The 22892-nt window shown below is 34.4% G+C and overlaps 1 protein-coding gene across 15 annotated transcripts in view; it reads left to right on the top strand.

Annotated features, from left to right (window-relative positions):
• Window positions 1-22892, top strand: part of LOC113515327 (bromodomain adjacent to zinc finger domain protein 2B) — a 114041-nt gene that overhangs the window by 4054 nt on the left and 87095 nt on the right. For all 15 annotated transcript variants that reach the window (XM_052898411.1, XM_052898413.1, XM_052898415.1 and 12 more), the window contains exon 2: window positions 20863-20993. The gene's annotated coding sequence lies outside the window, so the exon portion shown is untranslated. The remainder of the gene's footprint in view (window positions 1-20862; window positions 20994-22892) is intronic.

Genomic DNA, 22892 nt, shown 5'->3' on the forward strand with positions numbered 1-22892 from the left:
GCTACTTCAATTATGAAAACTCATCGATAAACAACGAAACGTTCCGTACACACATTGAAAATATTTGAATTTAGAATGCGGAATTCATGTCATTTTTTGTACGTTAATTATATTTAATTAATGGCATGCCATTAGTCATAATCAGCACTTACCTAAGGCAAGAAAGTGATAAAAATTATTCGCAAAAATGTTTATAATAACATAAACAAGGCCAGAGTGCCATTATCTTTCATTCACACCACGTACTATCATATGTTCTCTATAACGTAACATTAAATATTACAAACGCTTGCGTAAGTTTAGATAAATTATTACATCATTTATATATGTACGATGTAAAAATAATAATAGACAATGGATTAATTTGACATCGCATATGTTTACTAGGCGGTGTTCACTGAGCAAATAATTACTGTGTTATTTAAGAGTCGGCATTGCCCCTATATAGACGAAACTGGAAATGAAATTATACAACCATTTAGAAGCAACAACACAAATGAATATTCATACAGTGTTGTGCAACTGTATATAATATGCTTGTCCAAAATATCGGTATACATTGTACGTTGATATCATAAAACACATAGCTACTTTATAGTGTACGTACTTCTTTAAACGCAAAAGATAAGGATGTATGTATGTTTGTTATTCTTTCCCACAAAAACGAATCAATGTGTTTGATATAAATTTGGTATATGGATTGTTTATTCTCAACTTAGAACATAGGATAACATTGTATACTAATTCATGTGGTCGTGTAGGATACAGATAGTAGTGAAAATTTTTTAAATTCAGCTGGTTGCTTGGAATTCATACAAATATTTTTTCTTCGAAGTGAGGCAAGCCTGGCAATCTTCAATGCAATTTCTTTTTTATTGTCTTCAACAATTCACTAAGAAAAATAAACAAATTTAAAATTCGAACGCATTGCAGTTTCTATTATGGAAGCGCTGTAAGTAGACGGATGATGGATAGCATACAAAACATGAAATAATTGCATTGGTTCACGACCGCGCCTTGTGAACGGCCTCTCTGAATCTGACTTCATATTCACTAGACCTACCTACGTACTTTAACCAGAATTACTACCTATCGTTATTACCCGAACGCGTGAAACAGCGTGAACATCATCCGCCAACCCGCGGATGTGGCGGTCATTTTAAATTTGTCGCATTGCATTCCACAGACAAGACGGGTCATCATGTTTTTTTTACAGATCGGCTCGAGGTGCTTCGGCAAACTGCCTATTATGCGATCCGCTGTGAATGTTAGTTTCCGACATTCACTGTTGCAATTATCGGCGTCTCCCATAATTTGTTCGGTTAATCTTTTAGTGCTGAATCATCCTCCGTGATGTTATTACGTCCGACTAGCTAGTTTTTTGACAATGACCGATCATTTGTTTATTGTATTTAGATAGAAAAGTCACTGATGTTACACGTGTGCTCCGACATACTGCATTGTACCGAATAGAATACAGTACTCTACATAAAATTAAGCAAAAATAAGCCAAACCTTGTGTAATATGAACAAAAACATTACACCATCCCCAAATAGTTGGAATAAGGGCAGGAAGATGATGATGAATATGGTTTAATAATAAGTTAGGTACATTTTAATAAGCCAAAATTAGCAACTTCAAACATGCCAAAATATGGTATCAATATGGGGGTACACGCGACGAGGTTGTAAAATAAGATTGTATTCCACAAAACAAACCGATTTTGATTAAATTTGTATGGAAATAGCCTGTAAGTATATCCTATCAGATAAAAAAAAAAAGAATTTTCCAAATCGATTTACTGACAGAGTTATGCGGTAACAAACATAAAAATATATAACCGAATTGAGAATCCCCTGCTTTTTGCTTTTCTGTTAATAAGCTAGTAAAAGAGAAAAAAAAAATGAGACTGACATAAATTCTATCGACTTTAAAATTGATTCCAAATTAGCCACGAATTCAAGTAATAAATTCATAAAAAGCAGACCGAATGTGAAAGGCGCTGTTTAAGAAGTCGCTTAAAAAAAGAAGAAAAATACGATTTAAATCAATTCTATTTACTTGTACTATTGTACATACTATATAATAATATAATAAAGATATACACTCATCGTTTTATGGCCTGATCGACCTATTCGGACCAGTACCGACCATTAGAATCGAGGGCAAGGCTGCGACAACGCAGCCATTTTTCAATTATTATACTAATAATAATTAACTATATAAATATGAGATCTCACATCTGACAGAAGCATCGTATTAAGCATATTTTATTAAGAGGAAACCTTCTGATTGGAGTTTTCTAGCTTATGTTTCTACAGCTAAACAACTTGCATGAATGTGTTTCGGTTTGAAGTATATACATATTTACAATTGGTCAGTGTTGTTCTTAAATTGTTTTAAAGTTTGTTTAATTGGTACTAATTTATTAAAATCCCGGCATAGAATAGGGCCACCCCTTTTTTTCCCGTGGGTGTTGTAAGAGGCAACTAAGGGCGAGGGATGACCAGCAGCCTCCCTCTTAAAATATCTCTAAAGCCTGACTGCGGATGCCAATCCGCCTGCCAAGCGTGGCAGTTACTGGCAAAACCCCTCAAGGAGAGGCTTATGTTCAGCAGTGGACAGTTTAAGACTGATATGTGACTGGTAGTCGCTTAGAAATATGCACAAACAATAACACTATTTATTAAGCTGCAATATAAAATTGTCATTGGACGACCTTAATGCCAGCTACATGCAGCCGTGTGTCAACTTGGCCGATTAATACAGTAATTACACATCTTTGGAGCAGATGTTAATTTTTTTTAGTCAGTCATAAATAAAATACTAGTGTGAGACTTTGTACACAAGTCGTCAGTATGGGTACTTCAGTCCCATTCGAATTTTTGCCGTGAAGCAATCATGCTTGCATGGTTGTTTCGTTTTGAAAGGTGGGATATGGCAGTAAAATATCAGGATACAGAGATATAACATTATAGTTGCCAGAAATGAACGGATGAAAAGCACCATGTTGTTCATGTCTATTGGTGATGGTTTTTTCTTAATGGGTGATAATGGAATGGTAACCTCGCCTGCGCTATGGGTATACGCTGGTGGGGCACCAGTTAGGGATGGTGGGTGAGGATGTAAGCAGGATTTTAACAAGAATTAATTACGATGGTTTCCAAGGGCAACCATGTGGAGGTTGAACTTATAGGGTATATTACTAGCAATGAGACCTTTGGACTTCCATTACTAACAAGCCTTTCGCCCTATGACAGTTACCATTTTCGTCAGGTTGTCCAACAATACAGTGGCCATCTATAAAATGTCTCATACGTTGTATCTCTCTATATCTTTATATAACAGGATGCAGTATAGTGCAAAGTATATATAAAAAAAAAAATGTATTGGCTTTAAACTGAGTATTCCATGTAATTCATAACAGAGTTTAACAGTACAATAGATATAACAATACCCTGATATCTCCTATGGTATCTCCCATGCGTTACTATTCCTGAGAACTAAGGTGTTATCGTTCCGTACCCGGTAATTTTGTTGTCATATCTCGAAATTAGGTATATATAATATCGGTCCCGCTTCAATATCTATATATTGGGTTCCTCTGAACATTTATGGCGAAAATAAGGTCATTATCCATTGCGATATCTCATACCTGTCAGATATCTATATTCATTTCGACCCGGATCTTTAGTCCTATTTTATGTATTATATAATCGATAAGTTATTGTGTCAATATACAAATATTGCAACTACAATATATAGTTATTACTATATATTGCTTAGCGATAAGGCCGCTTTTTGTATCGCGTCTCATTAATATTTACTGTATTTGTTATTTTTATTTTTACTTGGTGCAATAAAGTGTAAAATAAATAAAATAAATAAATATTACCCATCCCTAATTGAAATAAAGCCAGCAGAGATGCTTAGCGGTAGAAACATGACATTTCTTATCACAAGGTGCCAGCTTAAAGACCAGGCAGTTAGTGGTAATATCACTTCCTCTCTCCCAGGGTGACCTAGTAAATTCTAGTCTAGCATATTTATTTATATTTCCACCTTTCAGATTACCAGGAGCACATAAATGTAAAGAGGTTGAATTCTCTTGTCATATACGGCTAGTTTGTTTGAAAATAGGTCAGGCTGAATAGGTTATATCAGGGCATAGCACACTGGGCTCTCAAGTGTACATCTATATTAGTTTTTAAGCGATTTTCAAAAGAAGAACGTTCTAAATTGATTTATAAATATATTTTTTTTGTAGCTATGTTATGCTATTACGTCGCCAGTATTGATCCTAGTTTAATCATTATATAACATACAAAGTAGTAAAAAAAATTAGTTTTCAAATAAGAACAGTGAAGATTTTTTGTAGTGGAAGAACTGTGTTGCAGACTTGGCATTTTTTACATTTTATATATTTAGTGGAATCTGTGTACTCACTCTTTAAGGCCAACAGCCCACTCTTTACTTAGCCCACTCAAAATCTACATGTAAAACTGTCAAATATCAAAGGCTACCGAATAAGTTTTGCAAGAAGCGGGAACGGGATGGACAAATCAAAGTCAGACGCACGGCGACGTCCCGAATGCATGGCGCGGAATGCATTCCAGTACAAAAACTCGCTCCCCTGCCTACTACAGGGTTGTCAGTTCGGGCAAGCAAGATATTTGAAATACCTTGCGTAGTACTACCAAAAAATATTTAAGAGTCCTCGAGAGCTTTACGATTTGGAGGTAGAATTTCGATTAAATTCGAAAGTGCTTGTATGCATGTATATTTACATGATAAGTAAATTTTGCTCATAATTAAGTCGCATACAACATAACAAAAATATTACTATTATTATTATTGTATTACTTAATAGTAATACAATAAAATAGGGTTTTGGAATATGAGTTTTAATCGTTAATCTTCGTTTGAAAAATCGTTTAAACAATTTGCCATTTTGCCCTGCAAAAAATGGCTACTTCCGTCGTGATAAAACCGTAACATTAACATCTCAATCAACATCGCCGTATGGTCCCGGCATAGAATGACCCACTCCTTCCTTTCCCGTGAATGTGGTAAGAGGCGATTAAGAAAACTTAATAATGGAAGGATGGGTAGCAGCATCCCTCTTAATTCTTTGCATGGTTTTTTTATTGGTGAAATTAATCAAGGTGATATAATTCATGTTCAAAATTAAAAGAAAATGCTTAAAAAAATAAATTTGACAGCTGTTATTTTTCTGCAATGGACATTAAAAAGGTATCGGGACACGATCAACTTAAAGTGAATTTGGTCTTTTATATAATTTTTGGGCATTCAATGTTATGATGGAAATGTCCACCATTATGCATAGAAGGGTTAAAACATCACCATCATAGCCTAACTGCTAACCCGCCTGCCAAGCATGGCAACTACTGGCAGAACTCTATGATTTATAAGAGACAAGAATTAACACGATTATTAAGGTAAATTGATAATTAATCTGTGTTGTCTCGGCTAGTCACTGGCCGTAATCACGAGTTTGATGTAGTGTAGATTGGAGAGGGGGCAGGGCTCTAAATTAAAAAAAAAACTAAAGGGTGCATTGTATACTTCCACCAACAGACACCTAGTACTTACTTTAACGAGTAGAAACTGCACGTCTCTCTATCACAATACGTCGCGGCTTGCGATGTCGGCCATATTCCGCCGCGACCTAGTTGCATGCGTTTCACCTTTTCGATATACTTAGTTGCCGTGTGACGTTGGTGTAGGTAGATTTGTGTCGGAAACCATCAATTAGAGGCCCTTCTACGCAAATGGCTGCCGCGATATCGTATAATTTTGTTGTTTTTAAATAATGTTATGTTACATCTACGTCCGCGACTAAAACCTAAACAAGCAGCGTCTTAAATCAATGGCAAAATTTACTATGATAGTATCGACGTGGAAATACACCTTGTGGACTTTAAAAATAATATTAACAAATAGATTTTGCTACGCAAAATTTCAACTGGCACAAAATTAGATTAATTTTTAGAATATATTGATTAGTATTCTGACCATTCTTATTTTAAAAATACCAGTCGACCTCGGCTTCTCACGATTTTATGAAAATAAAATATAGCCCATATCGCTGATAATCTAACTTTCTAAAGATGAAAAAAATTTTACAGTTCGTTAAATACTTTTTGAGAGTCATATAATAAAAAAAAAATCTTTCCTCTTTATAAGTGTATAATGTAGTGATGAATAAAACGCTCATATTAACGACTAGATGTTTCTTGAACAGAGACACGAGATTTAAAATATTTAAATCAAGAACACGCAATCACGCGATCTTTTTTTTTTTTTTTTTTTGTAAAGTCGACTTCAAATGTGATTAAATTAATATTTCATCAATGTGGGACTAAACTATTGATTGTAAAATGAATGAATCAAAATCCTTAAAATAATCTATTCGCTTTCAATTGTGAACTTCCGTTTTGAAATCGTCTTATACCTCTTTTCATTTAAGAGTTTCCTTTTGTCGGTACAACTAATTCATGCATTCTTTTCCAGCCAGTTCTTTTCCAGGCCATATCATTGACCTCCCTATACGACATGACACCTAGTGTTTTCTTTATCTGTCCCATGTAGCTATTTCCCTTCCTCTTTTGTCCTCTATTTTTCGTGTGTATATATATGTATAACACATTAAAATTGTATTGTACATCGCTCTACCCGCTGACATTGATGTCGCTTTTCTAATTTGAGTTTGCTTGTAGAGTTAAGCTCGCCTTTGTACATTTACTTACTTCTGCCTTATTTTTACGTATTATTAAATAAATAAAACTTAGAATGACAAATAAGCTGACTGCTTGCCTGATGGAAAGTGATAACCGTCGCCTATAGATATGAGCAGTACCATGGACATAACAGAGTATACTGTTTCGCCCATGATACTCCCCATGCGTTGCCATTCCTGAAGACTCAAGTGTTGTCCCTTGTACCCTGTAAATTCACTGCCATATCCCACTCTTTAAACCGAAACACAGCCATGTAAACACACGTAAACATTTAACAGTAGTTTTTGTCGTTAAACAAAGTGACATTTCTTTGTGAAAAATGTCATATTTAATCAATTTGAAATTGGAACCTATCCAGACATCATTGGCGGCCATTGCCAAATACAACCAACGGAGGAGATGCGCCAAAACCATGCTCGCTCATTTAAAAGTATAATGTAACCCGTTACTCTTTTAGATGGATATCTTTATTATCTATTGATAAATTAGTACATTTTGCTCTGCAATAAAACCAGCAACTTCAATTATATTAAAAACACAACGAATGATGAGATGTTTCGTACATACATTAGCGATGAACAACAAAATTTTTAGTAGACACATGAGATACAATAGATTGATTAATAGTAGTGACAAAACACAATGATGAACAACAAGATGTTTTGTAGACACTTTAGATTGACTTAATACATTTTGCTCCGCAATAAAACCAGCGTTTTAATCGTGACAAGCCACAGTTATAAACTATATATTTCATAGACACATTAGATTGTCCACATTTTATACATTTTACACCGTGACAAAAACAGGGACTTCAATAATGGCCAAAAACAGCGATAAATGACGAGATGTTGCGTAGATACATTAGACAATAAACAGCTATTTCAATAGTCATACAATTAGAGCAATAGTAATAAAGCCGAGTCGCCAATTCTGAACCGATTTTAATAAGTATTTTACAATTAATAATTTTTTTTATTTCCCGTATTAGTGCAAATACATTTAGCTATTGTTTTCTCGAGGAATCCACGAGAAATATCGCAAAACGTCTACTAGTATCAGTAATTTTGATGTACGTTTATTTTTTTATTGCTCTGCTATGGATAATTTCGCCGCCAAAACTGATGCGTATATTTATTAATTGTCAGTTGTTTTGAAAGAATTCTAATTAATATACGGAACTCGATGTTGGCGGCGTGCCAGTTCGGTATTGGTATGTCAAACTGGTGAAACGAGGGCAATATACTTGGAAGATTTAACTTTAATGTTAATTCGTGACCAGGAAAAATGGCAGGTAATAATTTTTAACGTATAATCCATAAGAAGAAGGTTTCCGATTCATCGGTACTATTCAACCGACTTAAAAAAAGAGGAGTTTCTGAATTTGGTTGCATATCCTTTCTTACTTATAACTTACTTCATAACTCTTTGCATTATATATAATAAGGTTTTTTAACCATAGGTAACGAGTGTATTTGTGCAAATACCCCAGTTGTGCAAAAAGGCCATAGTAAACGTTTACCATCAGGCGAGCCGTATACTTGATTACCACTTTTTCCATCGAAAACGTCGCGTGCATTGCACAGTGCTAATACGACTCGATGGTCGTTTTATGCAATTGCTTTCTTGTAGCTTCACTATAAATAACGTTAACTTTCACACTTGACATTTAATACATCTGTCCACCCAATTGGGTATTAAGTAGCGTGAATTTACAATTGTAATCGTGGTAACGGATTGGCGACTTGAAATTGTAATTGTTTCTCTGTAGTTTTTTTTTTTTTTAACAAAATATAAGAAATTGTGTTAAAAAAACCGACTTTAATTATGGCATAACCAGTTATTTCGTTTAAGTTCCACAGAAATCTTATTAAAAGCGGTCTAGCAGTTAATTTTTAAATCAAAAGGCTGACTTTGTCACAATTGAAATTGTTTATTTTTGTTGTGGGTGCATAAAAAAAAAGTAAAATAAAGTACATAGATGGATACAGATCGTGCAGTACAGTGTAATAACCTTACGGACAATCGCACCGCGTTTTATAATAGCTAGACACTGTCATTGTATGTACATACAGACGGACGGTGCGTGTTTGAGTTACACCATTCGAAATCAATAACAGCATTCCACAATAAGCCGTTGTCTCGAATCTCGGTTCGGCTGAATTAATACTTTAGTGCCGGGGACTGGATACCTAGCGAGAAAATCGATTTGCATTGATTTATGAGTGTACTGTGACGTCATAACGACGCTGATCAGGCAAAATGTGTTAAGCGGCATGTTTTTTAAGCACCTTAGAATGGCAAACAAGCTGACGGTCAAAATGGTAACCGTCGCCTGTAGATATGAGCAGTACCGTAGACAACAGAGTATACTGTTTCGCCCATGATACCCTCCCATGCGTTGCCATTCCTGAGGACTCAGGTGTAATTTCTCTGTACCTTGTAGATTCCTTGCCATATTTCTTTCAAACCGAAACACAGCCATGCTAACATAACTGCTTCACGGTAGAAACTCGAATGGAACAGAGGTGCCCAAGCAAACGGCTTTTGTAAAGTCTCCCTCTGGTTCTTTTTTTTTAAGAGTTTGCTCTTGTCTGGGCAACTAATTCATGCATTATCTTCCAGGCATCTCTACTCAAGACCTCCCTATACGACGTGACACCTAGTTTTGTTCTTTATTTGTCCCATGTAGTTATTTGTCTGTCTTCTTCTTTTTTATTTTCCATTTTTCCCTCCAGTATGCTTTTTAAAAAATCGTCGTCATATAAGGTAAGCGCCATTTAATGAAGCAAAAAATAACACGATACGACCTAATCGTATATAATGAGTATTAGAGTAAATATCTGATACAGTTAAAAATATCACAATTTTGTCATTTTGATATCATTATCATTATATCATGCTGTGTGGTCCCGGCATAGTATGGGCCACCCTTTCCTTTACTGTGGGTGTCGTAGGACTAAAATAAGTTAATAGTCGAGGGATGGGCTACAGCGCCCGTCTTAAAATGCACCAAAGCCTAACCTGCAGTTGTCAATCTACCTGCCTGGCATGGCAACTACTGGCCAAGATCTATATTCAGCAGTGGACGGATGATATCATCATGATGATGATAATTATGAAATAAGTTTACAATTGTGTGAAAGCTACATTAAAATTTTTGCAGTGTTATTAATTAAATTGTAGTACTTGGTCTTTAAAATACATAATTGTATTTCGTATGGTCATTTAATCGGTTGAAAATCGATACATAATCACGTTCATTATGATTAGACACGTAATTATTGATTGCGAATAAATCGCATAATGCTACATTTCAACCGACTTTAAAAGAACGAGGTTCTTTATTCGGTTTATTTTGTTTTATATTTGCTACCTTATGAGTCCGTTAGTTGAAAACCGATTTGGATTTTTTTTTATATCTGAAAGGATTACAGACTTTATTTATTTCTTTATTGCACCAAAAACATAAAAAAATCATCATTAGTCTTCTACATTAGTTATGGTAGTTTTATAGTTTTTTTTTGGTGTAAAATTATGTCCAATTTCGCTATGATCAGGTCGATAGTACGACTTGAAAAGGTCGTATTGCGTTATGTTACATAATAGTTGAAACCGAAACAAAATCCAACGTATTAACTAAACCTCGTATTCATAAAAACTAAAACGTCCTATAAACCTATTTAAAATACATAAATTAGAGTGTTTTCTCACTGTCTTTACTACTGTCAATTTTATTTACTACTGTCATCTTGTAGTATCATGTTCTAAAAAATGAAAAAAAAAATATTATTATTTCTAGAAATTGTTATGGACAGATTGTACCAAGTCAAATAATAATAAGAAATGTTTATTTAAGGAAAATTTTGCAGTGTATATATATAGTATATATAGTATATATATATATATATATATATATATATATATATATATATATATATATATATATATATATATACTATAATATATTTAAATCTCTTTAATATATAATCTATAATATTAATCGTGCGAGTTTGGAGTCTGAACTAGGTTGAAACCTGTTCTACAGATTTCCAGATAATGATGAAGCATCATTAAGTAGATCACTTTCGGTGAAAACAAAAATCTTTCACGAGTTTTTGATTAGGAAATTTTGCGTCAAGATACAAGCCTGCAATGTATCGTAAATTGCATTTTACTCTGCAATAGCTACTTCAATTGTGACAAAATTTATATAACACCAAAACGGGGTGAAATAACAATATATATAATCAGTAATAAAAACTGATTAATTGAGAATCTCGTCCCTTTAAAAGACTCTGTGTCTTATTGTCTCCGAGACTACGCAGTAATAAAGCATTGATTGCACCATCATTGAAAATAATCATTAGTGTTTGAAACGTGTCTGCCAATGACCTTAAATGTGCCAGCCTCGAGTTTATAATTAAGGTATAATAAGTGTTTAAAATGTAAGTTATGTTACTAACGTAATAAAATTGTAACTAGTCGATTACTTTTTAAAATGCCGGCAGCAAACCTGCAGTGCCTCTGGTGTTGTGGGTGCTCATAGGCGGCGGTAGTCACTTACCATCAGATGAACCGTTTGCATGTTTGCCCCCCTCTGTTGTAAAAAAAAGATTGAGGATATTTTTTTTTATGCTACTTAGAATGGCAAACAAGCTGATGGCCCACCTGATGGAAAATGGTAACCGTCGCCTATAGACATGAGCAGTGCCATGAACATAACAGAGTATACTGTTTCGCCCATGATACCCTCTCATGCGTTGCCATTCCTGAGGACTGAGATTTAAGAAAAAAATTAAACAAATCAATAGAACAAAATAATAATATTTAGAAATTTTGTCTATCTGTTTATGTTTGTTCCGGAATCATATAAAAACTACTGAACCAAATTGGAAGCGGTTTTCACAGTGGTATTCTTGAAAGTCTAATCTAGATACGCCATCTAGAAGTGGCCTATTTCATTTCATACAAAAGTATTTTTTCTCGTTTTCAAGCGTACTTTTTCTGATTTTATTATTTAAATGTCATTTTGGCCTTATTTAGTTGTGGTTGGAAGATTTTTATATTATAATAAATGTCGGAATGTCTGAACAATTGTCTGTTTGTGTAACACATTGTTTACGCTTTCCCAAGAACAATGCTTTGCCTTCCGATATGACATACACGTAGTCTTTCTTCCTTATAAGCAGAAGATTCAAGTGTTTAGGACTGTTTGCTCCGCAAAAAATAAAAACGACATCGCTCGTGACAAAATTCATCTTGACTTGTAATTCCATTATTCTTAATTTAAAATTGAATGGACAAAAAATGTCGTTTCGTCACATGAAATTTAAATATTTATATATATTTGAATTTAGAACGCGTAATCGTGTAGTGTGTAGTTGTAGTGGATTCAATTGTGACAAAAATTTGGAAGCAATACGGAAGTAAATCCCAATGAGAATTATTAAAGTCGATTTAGAATTGGCAGCGTAATTGTGGAACAGAGCCATTCACAGAAGAAAAGCAAACGAATTAAGAACCTCCTTCTTCTGGGAATTACTTAAAAATACACTCGAATTTAGAATTGCCTGCCGTTGAAAGTCGTTTAAAAATTACAAACGTTCTTTTTCCTCGGTGACGCCTAATGCAAAATACGAGTAATCCGTATCTCTAAGCCCCCATGTCACCCAAACCCAAAGTAACAAAAGCTCCAACTCAATCATACTATCTCGGATCTGCGCAGGCGATAATTTTTTGTCGGACCCTTGCCAATCCATCTTGCTCCAACACAAACGAGAGAGCGAGAAAACAAAGTGCATGCACGAAGGACATTGACTGCGTTACTTTTTTCTCAAATCCCAGTTTTGTTACATGTTTAACTGCTAACTCTTATCGGATTGTGTTAAAGTTTAATTTCCAATGATTTCTTTTGATATGTAAATGGTGTTTTTTTTTTAATTGGTAGCACCTGGATGCATAGGTGTAGTTTTATGAGGATGTTGAATTGTAACTAGACATTTTAGTATTTAATTGCCTTCTAATAATTTTCATGCTATTTATTTAGTATCATATCATCTATAGTAGTATATAGTAGTCATATAGTAGCCTATCATAGTTCTGTTTTCAACAGGCTTAAAGAATGAGGTCCTCATAACTCTGTCATTTTTAAACCGATTTAGATATTTTTTTCTGCAAAGATATACTTACAGATTGGCCCCATAGAAAATTTAAAAAAAAACGTTTCTGTAGTTTAGTAATTAGTGCAAAATAACTGGTTTTGTCACAATTGAAGTCGGTTTTTGTCGTTGTGGGACACAATTATACTAACGCGGACAAAATAGGACATTTGACGGTTTAGATGATTACAAATAATTGATATATTAATAATTAAATTATTATTATTAATCACAAAAGAATAATCTAATACAAAATAGAAACAGTTTTCCATTACTAAGTAAGTGCACTTAAACATAAAATATTTTGTTAGTAGAATATGTTTTTTTTTGTTGGGTGAAAATGGTATGGTAACCCCGCCTGCACTGACGGGATACGCTGGCGGAGCACCAGTGAAGGGTGATAGATGAGAATGAAAACAGGCCAGTTAGCCCATCATGGTGAATTCATGAGGAATTAACCATGATAGTTTCCAGGGGGAACCGCGAGCAGGTCGACCTGGTTGGATATATTGCTAGCAATGGGATTCTTAGTCTCCATTACTAACAATCCCTTTCCCTCCAGTAGAATATGTTTGCCGTACAATTGTCATTATAATCATTATAGAAATAAAAATATCTAATATTGTTACCGGTCACTGTAAATGCTGATGGTTAATTGATTACATATCAATTCATAACAAATTTGTTGAATGAATAGGTGCTTCCATACACACTAACTAAAATAACCGATTTTTGTGTTGCCATACTTGGCATTTTTTTATCCGACTTCAAAAAGAAGGAGCCTATTAATTCGGTTGTATTTTTTATGTTTGTTACTTCATAACTCCTTTAGTTTTTTTTATGTCTTTTTTATACCAGTACTTATTTAAAGGTAGAATAAACATATATGTATTTCAAGGAAACATTTTTTACTAACAAAAATATTAATTCTCCTTCAGTTGTATTAACCGATTTGGATTTTTTTTATTTGAAAGGAGACTCTTACATTATTGTGGATTCAGTAGTTAAGTTTGAAATCAAAATAACTGGTTTTTCCACAATTAAAGTCTTTTTTTTAACACTATCTTAAAGTATTAAATGATCCAAATATGATTTTTGAAAAATTACAAGATTTAGAGTTCGTGTTCTCAATTTAAATATTTCGTATTATACGAAATATTACGTCGTTAATCATCGCGTATTCTATTTATTTAAATCTATCTTCTATATCTATACTTATAATAAAACTGTAGAGAGGTCAATTCTGTACATGAAATATATTTCCAAAATAACTATCAGGAGATGGGTAACTATCGCTACTGATGCCAAAAATGCAATCAGTAAAATTTTTGTCTGTCTGTCTGTCTGTATGTTCGTTATAGAAATAAAAACTACTCGACGAATTTTAACGAAACTTGGTACAATTATTTTTCATACTCCTGGGCAGGTTATAGTGTACTTTTCATCACGCTACGATCAATAGGAGCAGAGCGGTGAAGGGAAATGTTGGGAAAACGGGAGAAGTTATTCCATTTTTAAGCTTCCGTCGCGTGTGCAACCTTAATGGCCACTTTTTAAAATGTAAAAATGTCCACCCGTGCGACGCTGGGACGAGCCGCTAGTTTACAATAATACTATACCATATGTCAATTTTAATTTTGTCACCAGTGGAATCGTTTTAGTGGAGTAAAATCTAAACTGTAACTTTCGATACAATGTTAAGGAAACAAGACCATTGGAATTCGGAATCCAATGTCGAATCTAAATCAATACGAACTAATCTATATTATGTATACCCATTACTTCAATCCACCGCACCGGTCAACAAATAAAGTTATTACTGTCTCATTCTATCCCATTTATTTACTTGGATGCAAGTGAGACAGACATAAGAAGGTCTAACCCTTTACTATATCGTTATAACTAGTTGCTTTAAACTTAATTGTGTTTTAAGCCGCTTCTAAAAGAAGATTCTTAATTTGTATTGGATTTCGGATTCTAATGCTCATTTTTTTAACATTGTATCGAAAGTTACAACTTAGAGTTTGCTCCACTTAAAATTCCCGTTGTGATAATATTGAAAAAATTGGGGATTTTTAATAATTTAAGATTGTGTGTAAAAACCAACTAAGTTAGTGACGAAATCAGTTCTCGTGTGGTACCGGCATAGAACGGACCACCCTTTCCTTTTCGTTGGGTATCGTAATAGGTGACTAAGGGAACTTAAAGGTTGTGAGATGAGCAGCAGCGCCCCTCTTAAAACATCACCAAAAACTTAAAACCCGACCGCCAAGTTTAGCAACAACTGGCAAAACCCCCCTTATAGGGAAGGCCAGTGTTCAGCAGTGGACAGTTAAAGGTGGATATGATGAATCTGTAAGTATATCCTTTCAGATAAAAAAAAAGAATTTTTCAAGTCGCTTTACAACTGACGGAGTTATGAGTTAATAAAAAAATACAACCGAATTGAGACCCTTCTTCTTTTTGAAGTCAGTTGAAAAAAAAATCGTGTTGCCATCTACATCTATTCTCCTCCCATGTCATTGTAAAGTTTTTGAGGTCGTCGCTCTATCTAGGAATTGCTAATAAACTCCTTTATGGTCTCAGACGCCTCAGTGGAGCTTTGAATTTCATGTCGTGTATGTAGGATATTTTTTTTATACGACTTAGAATGGCAAACAAGCTGACGGCCCACCTGATGGAAAGTGGTAACCGTCGCCTGTAGACATGAGCAGTACCATGGACATAACAGAGTATACTGTTTCGCCCATGATACCCCCCTATGCGTTACCATTCCTGAGGATTGAGGTGTTATTTCTCTGTACCCAGTAAAGTCAGAAGCATAACGTTAATGAACAATATATAGAAATACAATGATAATAATAAATTTATAGTTTCTATTTACGGAAAATATCCATTCACTCAAAATAACCAAAGTGAACTTAGTAAATAGATATTTGCTTCGTTCCTCTCATCATCTTTAATTATAACTGGATTCGACTGTTTAATAGTTTTCAATTCATCTAAATTCAACATTTTTTTTTAATGGATGATAATAGAATGGTAAGCCCGCCTCCGCTATCGGTATACACTAGCGGGGCACTAGTAAAGGATGATAAGTGAAGATGATAAAGCAAGTCAGTTAGCCAACGATCAACGATAAATTAGTCAAGATGGTTTTCCCTGGAAACCATCGTGATTAAGAGTCGAGGTCGACCTGCTAGGGTATATTGATAGCAATGGGGATTAATCTCCCCATTACTAACAATGCCTTCTCCCCAATTCAACATATTATAGTCTGTTTGGGTAGAAAGGATAACGTGTAAATAAACGGATAGTTGACTCGACCATAAAACAGCCTGCTCGTGTCAAATATTAGTACAAATAAAAAATCGTCTAGTCGATTGAACGATTCGATTTCTTACTCGTTTCATTTGGCGAGTGTTTATCCGATGATTTCAACAATATTTAGTTACCTTTTCATGGGCCTGTACTGCAGCAGACCCTAGTACAGTACCCACTTGTACTATTAAGAGCAATAAATGAGACGCGTTTCTGGAATTGCTCTAAAGTCTAAAGAAAGCCGGTCCGAGACTGGTCCGGGGCGTCACCCGTAATCTGCACACAAGTAAACATTACCGAAGCGAGTTGCCGGCGACTACCTGTCCCTTTCACACTTAATAGCCACCCAAATGGATGACAGGGACAGAAGTTAAGGGCCGGAATCAATACGATATGACATCGGGCTGTATTTTATTTTGTGGAGACAGTTTGCTTACGTGTGCGTCCAATGCTATTCGGCTTATGATTGTGATGTTTCTTTGTTTCGTTTTGTTTGAGTTTAGACAGAGTTGTTTCAATGTTTGCTTCTCTTATTAATTACATTGTATATTCTATAGTTTAGTATTAATAGAATTAATCCCCAATACCGGTCAGGGTTTAAGAATGGCAGTATTGCGTTTAGCCACTTCAAAATTTCACATTGGCTTGCGTATTTTTAGCAATTTCCGAGAAGAGACTTCAATTCGTCTGATTTCCTTTTTGCAATATTTTAAACAATCACGTCGTCAATTGTATATTCACAATTCTTTTTTGCAATTAACAGGATTAGTCCTTCTTTTTAATTTTGTGACGATTGAAACTGCCGGTTGTAAACTGAAACACAGCCGCTGGTTTACGGCAGGAACACGAATGGGATAGAGGTACCCAAATAAACGATTTTTGTACACAGCCTCCCACTTTGCGTAGCAATGAAGCGCTTTGCGAAATTTGTATGTAAAAGCGCAGCATTTACAATGTGGATATCTATGGAATATCTCGCCGTTTATCAGTGTATTCACGATTGGAGTCGTTTTTTACGGAGCAAATATATATTTGTCATATAAATAAGTATTTACGACATCTAGCTCTGTTTATATCTGTGGTAATTAATTATGTGAGATAGAAATATGACTGTTTTATATATAAATGAAATGGTATGAAAAAGACAACATTATGGGATGATAGGCTAGGATGAAGACAGGTCAGTTGACACATCTTGATCTCTAGGATTTAACCGCTATGGTTTCCAATGGAGACTGCATTGAGTTCTAACTGACTGGCCTGACTGAATAATTAGACTGCTAGGTGTGCTGTGGCCGAGGACACCGTTCCTAATTTATCTTTTTTCATGAAATAGATATGTTTTTTTAATGGATGATAATGGAATGGTAACCCCGCTTGTGCTAACTGTATACGTTGACGGGGCACCAGTGAGAGGTGATAAGGGAGTTTGAAAGATAGGTCAGTTATTCCATCGTGATGAATACACCTGGAATTCAACACGATGGTTTCCACACCACGGACAGGTCGACTTGACAGGGTATATTGTTAGAAATGGGCCTGATAGTCCGCATTACTAACAATTCTCTCCCCTTAATAGATATGATTTTTTTTAATAATACGCCGGCACTGGATATTAATTTCCAAGCTTTTAACTTTTATTATATTTTTTCCATCTTATGTATGTATGTATCTACTACATTCTACTTATAAATTACTTATTCTATTATTAAAATCATAGATATGTGTTTTTCGTCATATTTCCTTATGTGTGCTTTGTATATATTTATATGTGTATGTATATGTAATTTTTTTTTTTTTTTGATGGGTGAAAATTGTATGGTAACCCCGCCTGCGCTAACGGGATACGAGAATGAAAACAGGCCAGTTAGCCCATATTGATGAATTCATCAGGAATTAACCATGATAGGGAGAACCGCGAGGAGGTCGACCTGGTTGGATATATTGCTAGCAATGGGATTCTCAGTCTCCATTACTAACAATCCCTTTTTCCCCCTTAACATAGATATGTGTTAACTGCTGAAGAAGTAGCAGATCAAAATACAAAACTAAAACTGCAATAAATCATTTTGAATGATGATTCAGTATACACGGGGGTAAATCGTTAAACATTTGGGGGTAATTTGCCAAAACTATTGAGTATCAAATAAGGGCGAGGGGGCGAGAACCCCAGTTGTATTACAGTTGTAAGGACACCCGTACACGGTCGCTTGTCCCGCGAATTACTCTTTTGAAATGGTAACAATCTATGCTATAATAAAAATCATAAGTGGTTTTGTTATGTGGTTATTTTCATAGAGAAAAAAGAATTTATTCTTTATAGTCATTTTAAAAAAAATGCACTTAAAAATGGAAACTTTTTAATATCCAAATTATGCATACGAGTGTATTTAGCCTTTTTAAATAGTAAGGAAAGCATGAGGTTACCAATTTGTCTACATTTTTTTTACTAAGATTACGTAGTCAATCCTGAACTGATTTTTACAATTATTTTTGCAATCTGTAAGGTTTACTTCCGTTTTGGTCCCATTTTACTTTTGTGTGCGAAGAAAAAAACTACATTGTACAAAACAAAATCTACTCGTAGACACAGATTGCATTGCGCGTTCTAAATTCAAATATTTTAAATTTATGTCTACGAAACATTTCGACGTTTATCATTGCGTTTATTAGTTTTAAATTTTAAAATAAGAATAGATTAGTAATTTTGACATTATTGAACTAGCTGTTTTATTTTGATAAACAAAATTTTACCTTTTGTGAGTTACTTAAATACGTAATTCGAATGCTCTGTTTAGAGTTTTAGTAGAGAGCATTGATTTTTAATTTGAGACGAAACTTCTTTTATAACCCTCCATGATGCATATCAGATTTACTTTAGAATTAACATACGAATGACATATTAAACAGCAATGTACCGCGAACAATCTCCAACTTCAACAGAAAAGGGACAGCGATACGATTAACTTGCAAGTGTGACAGAGTGAATAGTAACAGGGGACGTGGAATAGTCAATAGGCTCGTTTCTATTGTCATAAACGGTAATTCGGTAGAGATCGTTATGGCTACAGAGGGGCCAGATTTGGTCCTTTTTCGGTTAATTTTCGCTTCGGAACGTAAACGAAGCGAATGAATTTGAAATTTGAACGTGGAATGATTTCGGAACGTGAATATTGTGCTCTTGTGATTTTTTCTTCTCATATGAGTTGGTATTGTTTACGATTGCTTTTCGACTGACTTCAAAAAGAAGGACATTCTCGATTCGGTCGTATTTTTTTATGTATGTCACTTTATAATTTTTTTGTGTAACACAATATTAAATTATGTTATTGTTAAATAATCGATGCTTATTGTAATCCAATGTTTTTTGCAATAATTTTACTTCTTATTTAAAAACGTATTAAACCCTGATTAATTTAGGACATAGATACAAAGTTCTCAAGTAAATTTTGCTCAAAAAACCTTTATATGACCTCAGTTTTGACATTTGAAATTAACATTGAATATTTTACCGGGAAATTGAAAGTTATTATAATTATTATCAAAAATAAATATGTCTCATGTTGATATGGTCACTGTAAATGTTGATAGATAATTATAACAAATAAGATTACAATTTATAACAAAATTGGTGTATAGGTACTTCCATAGACACTAAATAAAATAACTGACTTGGTTTTACTTGTTTTTTTTTTTAGATCTGACAACTTTCTGTAGTTGAAGAACTACGTTGCGAGAGACTTGGCATTTTTTTACATCTTATGTTTTTAATAGGATATATTTTTGCTGTTTTTACCGTTATCTCATGTGTGTAGTCTTAGTCACAGAAATGTGCTACTTGACAGTTGCCCATTATGTCACTGGCAATTAGAGCTGTGAGTCGAAATGAACATTTTGGAATCGCCTTTTTGTACTAAAATTATCACGCAATAAACATTAGAATATACTATTTTGTAATTTATTTATTATTATTTATTGGTTTTACTCACGTTTTAAATTCGGTGATGCTTGTATAGTTTAAAACTCGATAGGATCTCTTATTCATGAGCGCGATCCATGACTGTGTCGCTTAGTGTATGTGTAAGTTCTGCTCGCGAATACATACAGTACAGCCATGAACCGCGCTCATGATTAAGAGCTCCTATCGAGTTCGGAACTAGTCGGGCGTCCCCGAATTTAAATCCACATACATTAGAGTAGAGTCTACATACATAATTACAAACCATACTGGTTTATAACATACATACATACATATCTGTCATGCCTGTCTCCCATTAGGGTAGGCAGAAACAATGGAACGCCAAATGCTTCGATTCACACAAACTTCTTTCGCTTCTTCCACATTCATCAATCTTTTCATACACGCTCGCCGGTTACGGGTACTTTTAATTTGGCCGTTCTTCAGCACGTCGCCTACAGTTTATATTTTATAATATTATTTTATTAAAACCTGTACAGAATTTATTTTCGTTTTAGACTCTCGCCTTAATCATATTAATTTTGTCAGTATTAAAGTCACTATTTTTAATTAATTCCCTAGTACTGTCAAACTATTGTTTATTTTTTTTTTTTTTTTGTGTTTGTTAGCTTACCTAATGTTCTAATTTGATTGTTACAGATCTCCAATATCGGATATACCATGTGCTAAGTGACAGTGCCAGTGCGGTGCAGTGTTAATAGTGACCATGTGTAGTGATACAGTGACAGTGCTTCCATCTGACGACAGGTTCTGAATGAATATAGACAAAGGTGAGTCGGTTGTTTATTGACTGGGTGCAAACTTTATTACGAATCTAGCTATGTTAAGAGAGAGACTGGCTGAAAATTAGCGTTGTGCTGTTTATACCGATAGCGCAGACGGGGTTACCGTACCATTATAACCCATTAAAAAAAAGTAGGACGCTGTCATCAATCGACTTTATAAATGAAGTTCTCAATTCGGTTGTTTTTTTTTATGTTTGTCACCTCATAACTCCGCCACTTATAAACCGGCTTGAAGAATTCTTCTTTTATTTAAAAAGGTATACTCTCAGATTGATCATATAGAAATTTTATCCAAATCGGTTCTTTTACCCAAATAACTGGCTTTGCTCCAATTTTAAGTAGATTTTTTCAAATGGTGTACGGATGTTTGTCAGTCTTTCGCGCAAAAACTACTAAACGGACTTGAATTAAATTTGGTACACAGATAGATTATATCCTTAATTAGTATATAGGATACTTCAAACAATGATTTACGAGGACAAAGCCGCAAGATATAAAATAGAATAGCAAAAATTTTTATTGCTAGAAAAATACAATTACAAAAGAAAATACATATATAAGAAGTGTCTCATATTAGGCAAAAGGAACTGGCTCAGCTGATGATGTGCGATGGTGGGATATGGCAGTGGATTTACTGGGTACAGAGGAATAACATCCGAGTCCTCAGGAATGGCAACGCATGGGGGGTTTCATGGGCGAAACAGTATACTCTGTTATGTCCATGGTACTGCTCACGTCTATAAGCGACGGTTACCACTTTCCATCAGGTGGGCCGTCAGCTTGTTTGCCATTCTAAATTGTATAAAAAAAAACTTTCCATTAGGTGGGCCGGTCAGCTTGTTAACTATTCTATAAAAAATAGTACTACATCTATACGTAGAGATGATGATGTCAACGTATACAATCGAGATAGATAGAGTATTACAGTATATCGTCATATATCAGACACTGTAATTATTCAATACAGTACAGTTGTATGTGTGTGTATACCTAATGCAATTAACATCTGTCTTAAAAGCAATAATGTGTATGTATGTATTTATGTATCACACATGCATGTGAATGTTGCAACTTCCTGCGAAGAGCGGCACACATCTCTCAAGTATAGGGTTGCCAACCGTGACATTCTTGTTATATCTAATAATCCCTCTAACAATTTATTAATAAAATGTCGCTATATTTATTTTTAAGTGACCTTCAAAAGTCCATTCTACGCAGTGTGTTCTCGGCATAGAATCGGGCACCATTTCCTTTCTCGTGGATGTCGTATGAGGCGAGTAAGGAAACTTAACGGTCGAGAGATGGGCAGCAGTGTTTCTCTTAACGACAAATCCTGACTGCGGTTACCAACCCGTTTGCCAAGCGTGACAACTATGTTCAGCAGTAAACAGTTAATATCATATGATATGGCAGTATTTTTCAACGTGTGGGTCGCGACCCCCTGTGGGTCACTCAGTAAAAAAAGTTATACAATATTGATTTATTAAGAATAATGATAATTAAAACATACAAATGTTAATACAAATTAACAAATAAATAATTGGGGGGTCACGAAATATTTTTTTTCATACTAGAGGGAGTCGTGTCATGAAAAAGGTTGAAAAACACTGTGATATAGTATGGACCTTTCAAAGGTTGAGATTCTCAATTCGTCTGTATTCTAAAAGATTTTAACTTATTTGTATGTTAATTTGTATAGGTTTAATATAGTAAATTTAATCAGAACCAGTTCCAGCTAACAGATTTTGCTGTAATTTTACATATACCTTGAATTCTGGCGAAAATGCAATATTTTGTATTTCTTACTAATATTATAAATGTGAAAGTGAGTTTGTTTATTTGTGACCTTATTGTGCCTTAACGGTTTAACCAATCACTATGGAA

Source organism: Galleria mellonella, unplaced genomic scaffold, assembly GCF_026898425.1.
Source record: "Galleria mellonella isolate WM207_F2 unplaced genomic scaffold, CSIRO_AGI_GalMel_v1 utg424, whole genome shotgun sequence".
NCBI classification, from domain to species: Eukaryota; Metazoa; Arthropoda; class Insecta; order Lepidoptera; family Pyralidae; genus Galleria; species Galleria mellonella.